The sequence below is a fragment of the Theropithecus gelada genome, chromosome 1 (assembly GCF_003255815.1).
Source record: "Theropithecus gelada isolate Dixy chromosome 1, Tgel_1.0, whole genome shotgun sequence".
Classification (NCBI taxonomy): Eukaryota; Metazoa; Chordata; class Mammalia; order Primates; family Cercopithecidae; genus Theropithecus; species Theropithecus gelada.
Window position 1 is genome coordinate 183904430 of NC_037668.1, and position 13592 is coordinate 183918021.

Below are 13592 nucleotides of genomic sequence, written 5' to 3' on the forward strand. Positions count from 1 at the left end.
TGTAGGATATTATTAGCAAGAAGTTTTCAGTTGATGTTGATATTTTGCTTTATTTGGATTCTTTCCAAAAAGTCCTTTGAGCTCCAGCTATACTGAACAACTTGTTTCCCCAATTCATTGTGTTGTCTGCCTTGGTGCCCCAAGGCAGTAACAGTAAACAGTAAACAGCATTTACTGTTCCTGCCAGGGATGCCCATCCCTACATTACCTGCCTATGCACTATGCTCTGGGATAGTTCACATAAGATTGGCATTATCTATTTCTTGAATATTTGGCAGAACTTTCCAGTGAAGCAATCTGGGACTAGAGTTTTCTTTATAGGAATATATGTATATATTTAAATAAAGGACAGATTCTCACTATGTTGCCCAGGCTAGTCTTGAACTCCTGGCCACAGACAATCCTCCTGCCTCACTCTCCCAAAGCACTGGGATTACAGGTGTAATCACACTGAGTCTGGCCAGATATTTTAAGTGACATATGTACATTTTTTTTAGTTAAAAATTGTTTGGGTTTTATATATATTCTTGAATTAGTTTTGATAAATTACAGGTTTTTTTCTTTTTAAAAAATTAATCCATCTAGCTGTTTATCTCATAATCACAATACTACCAAAATATGTGGGGGAAATTTTTCAAGAAAAATTAGAGAATGATAAGTGCAATAGAAATTTTTGGTTAATTTGGAAAGATCTAAAAAATGATAATTATTTAGGTTTCTAACTATAAAATTGTAAGTGACTAGGTATTGACAAGTTCAGAAAAGCTCAAGGTTTATAAAAATTTTCAGCTTAGTAAGATTCCATAGTGTGACAGCCTTATTTCCATGGAGCCAAGGGAATTCAACCTCAAGGACAAAACAAGGACTCTCCTATCAGAATCCCTGCCACCTTCTCTGTGCCCTACTCTTCATGACTGGAAGAAATTTTCTCCTTCCTTAGGGATGGGAATGCCAAGTCATATTCTCTCAACACCATGCCCTAGAGTAGAACCCTATGCTCAGACCCCTGAAGTATTAGTATTATTGTTTTCCCCACCAATAATAGGAATAGAATTTCCACTGGGAAACTGGCCATCTAACTACAGAACACTTGTCTTGTCGTTAAAGGCATTATTTGGGTATGCACTTCCCTAGTGCTTTTTCCCTTTCCCTGACTGGGAGATAGTGGGAACTGGATCAATTCCTTTGGACCCAATGAGGGGAGCCACCTGTTGGAGGTAGCAGAGCCATTTGCTGATCCTTGATTACCAAATTCTGAACCAATATATGAAAAAGAAAATTAACTTTATCTTGTTTATGCCATGGTACTTTAGAGATGCATTTTGCTACAGTTGGGTCTGTACCTTATATACTTAATAATGAGGGAACTGCATGCATTGGCTTGATGCCTTATACCGCACTATTCTCCAGAAGTCTTACATCCATTTGTTTTCTGTTTGTTTGTTTGTTTGTTTTTTGAGACAGAGTTTTGCTCTGTCACCCAGACTAGAGTACAATGGCATGATCTTGGCTCACTGCAACCTCCACCTCCCAGGTTCAAGCGATTCTCCTGCCTCAGCCTCCCAAGTAGCTGGGATTACAGGTGCCTGCCACCATGCCTGGCTAATTTTTGTAGCTTTGGTAGAGATGGGGTTTCACCACGTTGGCCAAGCTGGTCTCGAACTCCTGACCTCAGGTGATCTGCTCACCTTGGCCTTCCAAAGTGCTGGGATTACAGGCACGAGCCACTGTGCCCGGCCCTTAAATCCATTTGGATTTAGTCCTAACCCAACTGTGATAGGTCAGTGGGCAATTATGTCTAATGGAAATAACCTGTTGATTATATGCAACTTAGTTTTCTATTTGTTCCCCTTAGAATAGGAGGTACATTTTTATTTTTCAAGAGAATTAATGTAATGGCTGCATAATGAAGACCTATTTTTGAGATAGTAAGCCACTGTATTTTTGGTGTAGAGAACAGTTCCTTATTTTCCTGTGGCTTCTCTACCTATTGTGACACTGGCATTTCCTTAAGGGGAAGTTCAGATACAGCCTAGAACAGCACTTCTCAAACTATCTGTGGTAAAGGGTGATTAAAAAAAAAATCCAATGTGTCATTTTAAAAGATATAATCAAAGTATAAATTACTAGAAAAATTAAATTAACAGACACAGACATAAGAAGTACAAGATTTTAATTAAATTCAACAACATAAAATTGCCCTGCCAAATTTCTATAAAAGTTTCCAAATAGTCTCAATTCCTATATTTTATTGTTGCAGATAGTAACAAACAGTTCAGAGACAGAGATCAGAGCCTGAGTAGAACTGGTCCAGAACAAGATATCATTCCTGAGCTTTCAGTTTGAAGTTAGACTCTTTGGATCCATGAAGAGGAATTCACCTTGAATGCCAGGATTTATTAAGAGATAAAGGGTTTTCTATGTTTCCAAAGATTCCCTTTATATATCCAGGGCAGACCTGAGGGGTCTGAGCATAGGGTTCTACTCTGAGGCACGGTATTGAGAGAGGCAGGATATAACTTGGCATTCCCATCCCTAAGGAAAGAGAAAACTCTTCCAGTCATGAAGAGTAGAGCACAGAGAGGGTGGCTGGGATTCTGATATGAGAGTTCTTATTTTGTCCTTGAGGTTAAATCCCCTTGGGTCCATGGAAACAGCCAAATATATTTGGGGAATCCCCAGACTGCTTCGCTAGGTCTAGCTTGGGAAGACTGTGGGTCTCTCAGAGTTGTCCTCATTCAGTATAGCATCATGGCAATCTGGCATGGAAGCAAAAGCCTACCATGGCAGAGAGAAGTGTCCAGAATGATGATCCCAATAGAGCAATCTCAGATTCCATGCCTGTATGTGGTGTCAGCAGATCCAGTTCTGACTTGTCCCAGTAGGGGAATGTAGAAGTGCAGAGAGGCTTGTTGGATGGGAAGAGGCCTGAGGTCAGAGGGAACAGAGGGTCCTTGTGGGCACAGGCAATGATGAGATCCATCTTTGGCAGTGAGAGCCACTAAAAATGTCTTAAATAACATAACGCATCTCTAAGAATCATCAGAACTACAGTGCTGAGACAAGCAGCATTGCCTTGTTGATTTCAATTTTTGGAATGTAAATTTCTGAACAGTAACTGCTGCTGTAACTGAATGGAATGGCTTCAGAATGCTAAAAATTTGTTAAATAACCTAGACAGGTTCAGCCAGGGCCATGAGAACTCTTCTAATTGAGGGTTGAGAGATACTAAGGACAAAGGCCTTAGAGTTAGACTGAGCTGGGTCTAATCTTGGTTCTGCCATTTACTTACTCTGCAACTTTAGGAACATAATTTCTCTCCTAAGTATAACAGAGATAGGAATATCTACCTTGCAGCATTGTGGTGAGGATTAGCAAATATGCATGTAAATCGCCTTAACCCCTGTATTCACTGAATACCTAGAAGATATTTGAGAAATGGAAGCTCTTTTTATATTGATTTGGGCTTTGCAAGCTGCTAGGAAACTGACACCCTCCTCTTTCAGTTCTACTTTCTTTAGAGAAAGAAGCAAAAGATTCTCATTAAATGTATTCCACGAAGAACAAAGACTGACACCAACCTCTTCACATGCCTGAGATTTCTATTTTCAGTAGAGCCCACTCCACCTTCAGAGGTAGAATGTATTACAGTTTTACTATTAATCAGCATTATCTGATGACAGATTTGTTGACTGTGAAAGTCTGGTTTTACTTATTTGTTTTATTTTAGTGGAGAGAATGCCTTATTTTTTAAAAAGAGCTTTATTGAGATGTAATTTATGTACCATACCATTTACCAATTTAATGTGTGCAAGTCAATGGCTTTTAGTACGTTGACAAAATCGTGCATCCATCACCAATCTCAAATTCTAGAACATTTTCATCTCCCCCCAAAAGAAAACTTATACCCATTAGCAGTCAAAGCCATTTCCCCACCTTACCCCTTAGCCTCTGATAAGAAGGAATCTACTTTCTGTCTCTATAGATTTGCCTATTCTGGACATTTCATATAAATGAAATCATATAATATGTGACCTTTTACATTTGGTTTCTTTCAATTAGCATAATATTTTCAAGGAAAATCCCTTATTCAATGGTGAAGATACCTTATTATGTCACAGGAGTTCAGCGAGGGCCATTCATTCCTTCGTAGTGTCTTCTTGAGGCCCAGATACTCTTTGGGCCATTTTTCAAGCCTAAGTTTACTGTCACAGGACCCCCAGATCCACAGCAGCCACTGAAGAGCATCAACTTGCACCCCAGACTTGGATTTAAACACTTTCAATCACTGAATCCATATTGGTAGTGGAGCATGAGGTGCTTGAAATTAAGATGTATTCTAATGCTCAGTCCCCGTTCAGGCACTCTCATATAGGTCTCCCAAGGAGTCTATAGACCCACATAGGAAGCTGGCATAGTGGTGGCTTTTGAGGCAGACTCCATAAGCTTGAGAGGTAGGTGTGTCGTTCAAGTTCCTGTGGTTAGATAGCTTTGGGGGCTGCTAACAAAAAAGAAGAAAAAATATCCTGAATGTCACAAAATCTGCAGTGAATTCAGGTCTAGTCATTCAGCTACTCCATTCTCTGATATTCTCCTTGTGGAATTGAAATCTCATAAAACAAGGTGTGTGCATCATAGATCACAGAGGTGCTCTGCAATGTCACTAGAGGAAGGAGGAGAGGTTGCAGCCTAAATTATCCAGGGCACCACGGTGGCGGGTCAGGGGGGTGCAGTTCCCAGAACAGAACAATCCAGGTTCAGCTAAATAAAAGACTCCAAGAGACTTAAACTGTTCAACAGACAGCTAAGAACAAAAGTTGTGAAACAAAAATTGGCCTGAACTTCAAGGTTAACCAACTGCAAATAAATAAGCATATGTGTAAGAAAATCTTAAAAACCAACTGGCAAATTTTGCAGAGGATAGGCAGTAGTTTGGCCCCAAGGCCAACGGTGGGGCTAAAGTTGGGTCTCCCCCTGGGTTACCAAGGAAGCAGCTTCTTTAGCCAGATGGGATACCAATAACTGAGAACAGAAGGTCAGCAGCATTCTGAAATACACAATAGGCCAAGTCATTTTGTAAGATATCCCAATGTTTCCTTCTAACTTAGTGAGAAATTATCCCAGGCATAGCAACAGTCACCAGAATTTTAATGCTAGAACAAACCTCAGAGGTCACTAGTCTGATGTGTTATGTTTCCAAATTGGGAAGCAGGGTTTAGAGAAATTAAGGGACTTGACCAAAGTCATACAGCTATTGAGTGGCAGGTCCAGGAGATCCCAGACTACCTGACCCCAGTTCAGTGTTTTTCATAGTACACAGCCTGATTCCTAATGTGTGGCCTCTGGGAATTCCTGTTTCCTAATGGCACTATGTGTCATGTGGGCTTTTATTACAAATCCTATTTATAGTTAATAGCAACAGTATTAACAGTCCTTTGGTGGTAAGAACTACCTGCTCACCAGCTTTTGTTTTTCAGGCTGAACACTGACTACAGGAGATTGAAATATACATGTTTTTCATTTCCCTGTTGGCAAAGCGAGATTCCTAATAAATCTTGCTTTCTCAAGCTGCCTCTAGGGATTGTGGGTAAAATTTAGGATATTTATTCAATGTCAACAAGAAAACAGTTTTCTCATACTCAAAATCAAGGTGTATATTATCTAGCTCAGCAACTAAAGCTGGCCCATACAGAGAAGCAGTAACTCTATAAGGCAGGGTTGATTTTTGACCTAAAATAATAAGCTCTGTGAAGTTCCTAGAGGGGTGCAGGTGAGTGAGGGGTGCAGGTGACAAGGGAAGGCTTCATGTGGGAAATGGGAAGGCTTTCATGGTTTTTAGTATATTGATAAAAATCATGCATCCATCACCACTATCAAATCCCAGAATATTTTCATCTCCCTGAAAAAGAAACCCCATACCAATTAGCAGTCATAGCTGTTTCCCCACTGCATTAGTCTGTTCTCCCAAGGCTATAAGGACATACCCGAGACTGGGTAATTTATAAAGGAAAGAGGTTTAGTTAACTCACAGTTCCACAGGTCTAGGAAGGCCTCAGGAAACTCACAATCATGGTGGAAGGGAAAGCAAACATATCCTTCTTCACATAGCGGCAGGAAGGAGAAGAATGAGTGCCCAGCAAAGGGGGAAGCCCCTTATAAAACCATCAGATCTCATGAGAACTAACTCATTATCATGATAACAGGATGAGGGAGACTGTCCCCATGATTCAATTATCTCCACTGGACCCCTCCCACAACACATGGGGATTATGTGAACTACAATTCAAGATGAGATTTGGGTGGGGACACAGCCAAACCATATTACCTGCCTTACCCCTCAGCCTCTGACAACCACTAATCTACTTTTTTCTCTATAGATCAGGGAAGGCTTCACGTGGGAGGTGGGGCATAAGTCAGCCTTTAGATAGAATAGGGTAGAGCTGATGAAGGGGGTCCTTATGCCAAGAGAAGGAAATATGAGGAGTGAGGGCAGAGCCAGGGGAATGAGCAGAGCATTTTCATAATGAGATAGCTAAGCTGGGATGGAATTGGGTGTGGAGTGCAAAGGAATAAGGCTGGATGATATAGTTCCTGGCAACCCAGAAAGAGGATCATAAATAGGAGCCACAAAGACATTTTAAGCAAAGAAGTGGCATTAATGTAGTTGTTCTGGCATGTAGGAAAAATTGAAGGACACATAGACCGGAATCATGGGAACAACTCATTACATCTCTATTGCAAGACACATCTATAAAGTACCAAGGGTCTGAATTGGGCCTCCTAGTACAAGTAGAAAGGGAGTTACAAGCATGGCAGATATTTCAAAGGAAATATTGGACACATGCCACCTGCTTGAGTTTCCCTAAGGTAGCCTTTGCTCATTCCTTCAATTGATGAAACAACAAATAGTTTTACTTATGAATCTTGTGTTTCCTAGATGTCTATATATTGATATTTGTATGTTTCTCATGATTTACTTGATTTTTCTAAATGTTTAATTGCTTTAGATGAGGTTTAAATTTTTGGATGAATTTTTCACGGTGGAATTATCATAATACTTTATAGTCTTCAAATGACATGTCAAATATTTTTGAAATCTTTCAGTGCTCTGAAGTTTTCAACATATAGTATATTAGTCAGGCTCTTGATGTTTCAGGATACAAGAAAGAGACACGGTAGGGGGCAGTGGCTCGTGCCTGTAATACCAGCACTTTAGGACGCTGAGTGGGGTGGATCACCTGAGGTCAGGGGTTTGAGAGCAGCCTGACCAACATGGTGAAACCCCATCTCTATTAAATACAAAAAATTAACCGGGTGTGGTAGTGCATGCCTGTAATCCCAGCTACTTGGGAGACTGAGGCAGGAGAATTGCTTGAACCCAGGAGGCGGAGATTGCTGTTAGCCAAGATTGTGCCATTGTACTCTAGCCTGGGCAACAAAAGCAAAACTCTGTCTAAAAAAAAAAAAAAGAAAGAAAGAAAGAAAGAAAAAAAGAGACACACCCAGCTTATGCTAAGTGTTGGAGCTTTATTGTTGGAATTTACAGGGAAGTAAGGGGATGGATCAAGTGCTCAGCAGTTTTGCAACCATTCTGTGTTCCACATACTGGTCTAAGGCTTTCAGAATGGAATGCATATTAGGCCTAGACTAGACTAGGGAGCAATAAAATACTTGGACATGATTCGGGTTACTGCAGAGACTTCTGTGACCCTCCTTTTTCTGTAGTACCTTTTACATTTCCCAAGAGAGGATGTGATTGCATTGTTGCTATCCAGTGTGAAGGACCACCACTGGATAGAGTTTTTCCCCAACACAGCACATTGAGTAGTGCTCTCCATCATAGTTAACCCATACTTGATTACCTTTGACTGAAGACCAATTCCTGTAGTAATTAGCTGTGGCAGGGCTGATATCTGTCATCACAGATGAACTGAACCATAATTATTCAGGCAGAAAGAAATGCTTGGGGTCTCTTTGCTTGCAGAGGTCTATGGCAGACATTCAGAGCTTACTGTCTAGTTTAGATGGGTTGGATGATAGTAGAGACGAGTGTATGGAGATGGTAGAGTGGGATGAATTATCTTTACCCAAAAGAGACATATGATAACTTTTGGAGTTTTAAACTTAGGAAGACAGCTTGGTCTCAGATGGACAAGGATTCCTATATATTTTGAGCTTATCCCTAGCTTCTGCTTACATCAAAAAGTAAAATTTTCTCTTTTCCTCCACTAATGAGTCAGAAAATATGGCCCCATGGCATACCTTGGGATTGTCATGACTTTCTGTATTTTATTGTGGCTGTTACTGGAGATTAGATACCAGAGAAGGTCAACTGATCGACTTCTCTTTTTTTCTTCCTGTAGTCAAGGATTACCTAAGTGAACTTTTCTGAGGTTATCAGCAACAAATGAATATTTAGTAGCTCCTTTATATAAGTAAGAATTAAATATCAGCTTCAAGAGGTCACCTCATGATTTGATCTCATAAAGTAGCTTTGACCTGTTGGAGTGGTTCCTGGAATGTTTTGGGTTGAGAAGGATTCTAAGGTTTTGGCCCTTCTCAGAAGGAAAGAATGCCCATAATGATTAATGATGAATACATGAAGACAGGAGGGAGGGAAAGCACCATGCACGTGGTACTCATCAACCTTCTTGTACCCCTTACATGATTGTCAGTAGGCACACTCTCCTCCCTACCATATCCCAGTTCACTAGATCTAAAACTTGGAGATGTTATGGATGCCTTATTTTTTTTTCTTTTTTTTTTTTAAGACAGAGTCTCTCTCTGTCACCAGGTCGGAGTGCAATGGTATGATCTCAGCTCATTGCAACCTTCGCCTCCCAGATTCAAGTGATTCTCCTGCCTCAGCATCCTCAGTAGCTGGGACTACAGGTGTGTGCCACCACACCTGGTCAATTTTTGTATTTTTAGTAGAAACGGGGTTTCACCATGTTGGCCAGGATGATCTCGACCTCCTGACCTCGTGATCCGCCTACCTTGGCCTCCCAAAGTGCTTTATTTATTTATTTATTTACTTTGATTTTCTTTTCCATTTGAGATGGAGTCCTATTCTGTTGTCCAGGCTGGAGTGCAGTGGCACAGTCTCGGCTCACTGCAAGCTCCACCTCCTGGGTTCATGCCATTCTCCTGCTTTAGCCTCCCGAGTAGCTGGGACTACAGGCACCGGCCACCAATCCCAGCTAATTTTTTTTTTGTCTTTTTAGTAGAGACGGGGTTTCACTGTGTTAGCCAGGATGTTCTTAATCTCCTGACCCCATGATCCTGACCTCGTGATCAGCTTCCCCATTTATTTTTTTTGAGACAGAGTCTAGCTCTGTCACCCAGGCTGGAGTGCAGTGGCACATTCTCGGCTCACCGCAACCTCCACCTCCCAGGTTCAAGCAATTCGCATGTCTTAGCCTGCTAAGGAGCTGGGATTACAAGTGTGTACCAATACACCCGGCTCATTTTTGTATTTTTAGTAGAGACAGGGTTTTGCCATATTGGCCAGGCTGGTCTTGAACTCCTGACCTCAAGTGATCTGCCTGCCACAGCCTCCCAAAGTGCTGGGATTACAGGTGTGAGCGCCTGGCCACGGGTGTCTGACTTCTTTTGCTTTATTCCCACTCAAGTCTGTGTTATTGACAAAGCCTTTCCAAAATCTCTCCCTTTGTATTTCTCTAGCCCTAACCTTGGTCCATGCCAGCACTGTTGTCATTTAGAGGGGAATAGTAAGTATAGTCCAGGGGATGTCAATTGGAAGCCCAGAAAAAGTCCCACAGTCAGCAGATCCCTGGGACTCTCACCATATCAAGCTTTAGTACCCCTCAGCCTTCCAGTTCTAAAAACTCAATAATGTCAGTGCCCCAAATTGGACACTGAGTGAAATGAGTTATATGAGTCAAGTCATCGGAGACTGATATATAAAGCGTTACGGTAAAACATTTACCAGCCTTGCAGAAAACTGTAAAGTCCCCTGAGCTACACATTTGTCCCTGGTCTGGACTGTCCATGCAAGTCAGTACCTGGTCAGAAGAGGTTTTGGTGAGCCTGAAACTGAAGTCGTAAGCTAGTTGTGTGATCCAAAGGGAATCAAGCCATGATGGCCTATCTCCACCCAGACTATCTTATCTCCACTTGCTCTGGGTGGTTCTGGGTGAGCACTGCCATGCTCCAACCTTTGCTGGCCATCATGCTGATGATGCACCCTCTTAACCATGCTGTTTAATGGCTTTGACATCACTTGGCAACTTTGGAGCTACTCCATTCACTTTGATCTGAACAACTGCCTTGTAATATGGAGTGCTGAGTTTTATTAACTGCACCCTTGTAGGTTTGGGGGTCCCCCACTCTCATGCCCACCTTACCCATTTGCTGGCTGCTTAGCCAGCCTCACCACCTCCAGAAAAGCCCTTCCACAGACAGTATCTCAGGAAGTCCTCACGATGTGCTTGGGAAGCGGGTAAAGCATGGCTTACCACTCCTATTTTACACACTAGGGAGCCAAGGCTCAAAAACAAAAACAAACAAAACAACAACAAAACAAGTTATCCAAATTGTCATAGCTTTGCTGCAGCTTATGTGCCCCAGGACCAGGCCTGGGACTGCGTCTCCTGACTTAGGGGCCCATGTTTTCTCTGCCACCTGCCTCCCTGTTCTTTCTCCACTAAAGTTGCCAAGATAAAAGTTCCTACTCACTGCTCAGAGTAGAGTGAACTTCCTAACAATGGGTTTTCAGGCTGCCACCCAGCATCTGACTCCCGGCTCCCTATTCCCCCGATTTTCCTTTCTGCTCAGTGGGCGAAACTGCTCCTGTTCCCGGCTTGCCTCTTTGCTTCAGCCCCTGCCTTGGCAGCACTGAGCACAGAGAAAACAAGTTCAGAGTGTGCTTCTGGGTCCTGTTTGAGTGCCCTTCCCCAAGCTTCACGGGATATCAGTTTGGCAGGTCACCTTCTGCTGGCACAGGGCTCGGGGACCTTGAGATGGCGAGGGGCGGGGGAGGGATGACCGACTGAGAACTGAATATTTTCAATGCATGTTTGACTCTCATTTCCATTCGAGGCTCCTCATTAGGCCACAGATGCACGGCGGACCTGTTCTTCCTTTTGGGTTGGCACAGCCCAAAGCCCCATTAGCAGTAATGTGCACCAGTGGGACTCCAGGGAGAGGAAGAAGGCTGAAAGGGCTGGAGTTCCTGGTCCAATTTTCAAAGAAAAGAAGAGAATAAAAGGCCCATAAAACTCAGAAACACTTCTTCCCTTGGCTCATTCACATGGAAATGCAAGTCTGATGATCATGGATCATCAGGTGATGGCTCCAGGAGCAAGGGTCAGGGTGACCTCCAGCTCCTCAACTCCAGCCCTGTGTGCACCAGCAGGTTTCACCCCCAAACCACCAGTGCCAAATGGAAAAACTTTATTGTCATGTCTTTGGACACTTGGCAGGAAGTACCACGGGTGTTCCAATTATTAAACTAATAAGCCCTCGACCTTGGTTGGCCCTTTCTGGTGCACGTACTCCTAAGAGTTGGATGCTGGGAAAATTCCCCATCATACATGAGGTGCCCCTTTGATTGCTATATTCACAATATGGGGCAGAATGAGGATAGCAGTAATGACTTTGGCAGTGGCTCTCCAAGATTCTTCCGAAGGGCTGTGTGTGCAGGTAGGATGAGCTCAGGCCCGGGAGGTGCCCAGGTTAATACTGGGAAAGGAAGCTTTAGATCTTGTTTCTTGAAGCCTAAAGAAGCAGATATTGAAATGAGATCCATGTTTTGCAACCTAGCCTCTTGGTGACAGACATAGAGAGAGCAGTACTGCCTTTTTTGTGTCATTCTGCTTGTTACTTAACCTTGTTACACCTGCCCTGAGCACAGCATTACAGATGATGCACAGAAAAATGCCAACCCTGGTTCCATTGGCACAAGCTTCACCTTCATTCACTGGAGCCTCAGCCCATAGCCACCCAGGGAGCAGGCAGGGTGGTGTTAGCCTTCCCATCTTACAAATGAGAAAACTGAATTGGCATATAAATGAATTCTACATGGTTAAGAGTTAAGACTTGAACCCAGGACTTCTGACCAACTCCAGTAATTTTTTTTGCAAGAATTTACCTTCTGAAAAGATCTCAAGCTAACCCACCTGGTGAGGACTGGGAAGGGACATCAAATTTGGGACTATGATTAACTCTCAGTTTGAAGACAAGTTTCATGACATCTGGGCTTCCCAAAAAACCACCAGTTACCAGGCTTTCTTGAAGAGGCCTAAGCTGAGATTCTCATCTCCAGGGATAGGCTAATACTAACATCATCAAAACAGATATGCTGTGTCCTTCAGTTTAGAAAGCTGACTTCCCCTGCACAGTTTCACATTGTGTTCTCTAGCTGGAGGCCAGGTTTCTCATCACCCCTGCCACTCACGTGAGCCTCCCTCCATGGCTGCTGACTTCTTTCTTTTCTTTCCCTGGGTTTATTGCCCTTCTTGCTGCCTTCTCCACTTTGCTATTTGAAGATGATTGTTGATGAAGACCAGAAAATTTTACGTCAGCACTTTGTGTACACTGGAGGAAAGAAAATAGAGAAAGGGAAGATGCAGCCAGCCGTTTCTCTGTTTTACCCGCAGGCCTGGACCGCAGCCTTTTCCACTTGCCTCCTCCGACCTGCAGTCTGAATTCCATTCCCAGGACAGGGCTTGCCCCAGGGAGGGGACCTCCTTCTAGAGCATTCAATGAAGCTGCAAGTATGTTGGTGTCCACAATCAGCAGAACCTTTCATGACCATTTATTACATACCTGGGGTCCTCTTATCTGTCAAATAGAAATGGTGCTGCGGAGCTGCACCAGCCGGTGTGTAGCCTCAACAGCCTACAGTCCTGCCTAGGGAATAGAGGGGCTTGGAAAAAGTGAGAGGTGATTCCTCTGCAGTGACACAGATAGTCAGAGGCAAAACCGAGGTTCATTTCTACTGGGTTAATCTCTTTTTTCTTTTTTCCTGTAATTCATATGATTGAAGGATTGAGAGGAGTATCCTGCACCTTTTTAAATGGGAAAATAAACTGTTCAGGTATCCACTGTTAAGGGAGAGGGGAATGTGGTGTTGCAAGAAGAAAATTGCCCTGCTAGCACAGGTGTGCCCAGAGCATACAATCAGCACCATTACCTTCCCTTAACTCCCCAAGGTGCCCTCCTTGCATTTATCTTTCTCTCCTACATTGACCTTCATTGGAGAATAAAAATTAGAGAGAGTGAGGAATTGCATGTGATTTGTACTGGGTTCCTGGATCCACGCCCTCCTTCCTAGCCCTGTTCCTCTAGGCTGGCTCCACTGTGGCCTTAATAAACAGAGGGTGGGGGCTGATGAAGATATGTGGAGAAGACTTGACTGCAGTCTGTGGTGTGGGCTGGCCTGGGTACAAGTCAGCAGAGGCACATTCCATCAGTTGGCAATGTTATGAGCATAATAACTTCCTTAAGTGATACAGGTTGTAGTCTTGTAGCCTAAGTTCCCCAAAGCTTCTTTAAAATGTTTTCTAAGCATGTTCAGCAATGGCAGTTTACTATTACTAATATAAATCACAGACCAGTCACAAAGTTGT